Source organism: Lampris incognitus, chromosome 8, assembly GCF_029633865.1.
Source record: "Lampris incognitus isolate fLamInc1 chromosome 8, fLamInc1.hap2, whole genome shotgun sequence".
In the NCBI taxonomy this organism is placed as follows: Eukaryota; Metazoa; Chordata; class Actinopteri; order Lampriformes; family Lampridae; genus Lampris; species Lampris incognitus.
This window is the reverse complement of record NC_079218.1, coordinates 36399528-36400960: the sequence shown is the minus strand read 5'-3', so window position 1 is coordinate 36400960 and position 1433 is coordinate 36399528. Positions and strand designations below refer to the sequence as shown.

The following is a 1433-nucleotide window of genomic DNA, read 5'->3' as shown; positions in this document are numbered from 1 at the left end:
GCCCTCTATGCTAATGGTGATTCGTGACGCAGCAAGTTGCCACATTTTCGCCAACCGGAAATCAGTTACTCGGCCGCCGATATCTCTCTTCTGGCCATAAATGTGATTTTAGGGCTACCATTTGTCTTATCGATCACATCCACACTCCTTACATCGATTAACAGGAAAATTCGGATTGTGGTGCAAGTATCTATTTAACATAGAATAACAACACTACAGCACAACAATCTTCATATATATATATATATATATATATATATATATATATATATATATATATATATATATATATATATGTGTGTGTGTGTGTGTGTGTGTGTATATACACACACACACACACATATTCACACACACGAGGACTGACTATATACAGGCGAAATAAGAGGTGATAAGGTGCAATTAAATTAAGTTTCCTTTATTAATCCCCTTGATGAAATCCAGCTACTGCAAATTAACCATCCTAGCTGCGATCTGTGTAGCTAGGAGCAGTGGGCTGCTTCCTTCATGCTGCGCCCGGGGACCAACTCCGGTTTGTCTTGCCACGCCTTGCTCAGGGACACAGACAGGAGTATTAACCCTAACATGCATGTGAAGGTGGGGGAAACTGGAGCACCCGGAGAAAATCCACCGCACACACGAGAGAATATTCAAACGCCACACAGAGGATGACCCTCAAGGTTGGACGAACCCGGGGTTCGAACCCAGGACTCTCTTGCTGTGAGGCGACAGCGCTTACCACTGGGCCACCGTGCCACCCAAAATTTACCGACGAGGATGGGATTCGAACCCAGCGTGCAGAGCACAATGGAGTAGCAGTCCACCGCCTTAACCACTTCGGCTACCTCGTCTGTAAGAGATATTCAAATAGATGTTAGCAGGTTACTTACACATGCTTGAGGTAGATGGACCTGGTACAGCCAGGAAACGTACTTACTATAAATGTAGTAAGTAATATTTAAGTAGTAAATTATCAAAGTAAGTAAATGTAGTAAGTAATGTAAGTAATTGTAAGTACAATTACCTCCTGGATGGATGTGTATGGGTGGGGGTGGGGGTGTAGCTCAGCTTTGATGGATGAATGAATGATGATGAATGATGTAGTTCATTTCGAACATGCAAAATAAAAGAAAAAAATGACCACGCATAAAAACAACAACAAATAATAAAAACAAAACCAGAAAAATTCAACAAAAATTTCTCAGTAGAGAATCCAACAAACATTATATGTTCGAAAAGCAGCAGGAGGCTGTTACTACTTATAATGTCCTGTCCCTCTCTAATGCTCTACTGCGCAATTAATAAACCTAAATAATAAGATAATAATATATTAATGATAATGGAGTTTCACACTCTCCAAATATTATTGTATTAATTTGTAAATATATGTATAAGACGGTTAAGTGCAGAACATTTCATAAAGCTCTATGCATTTC

The 1433-nt window shown here is 39.7% G+C and overlaps 1 non-coding gene across 1 annotated transcript; it reads right to left on the bottom strand.

Moving 5' to 3' along the window:
- Positions 1 to 766: 766 nt before the first annotated feature.
- On the bottom strand, positions 767 to 848 carry trnas-gcu (transfer RNA serine (anticodon GCU)). The gene has a single exon. It is a non-coding gene; the product is annotated as a tRNA-Ser (tRNA).
- Between the last annotated feature and the right edge of the window lie 585 nt (positions 849 to 1433).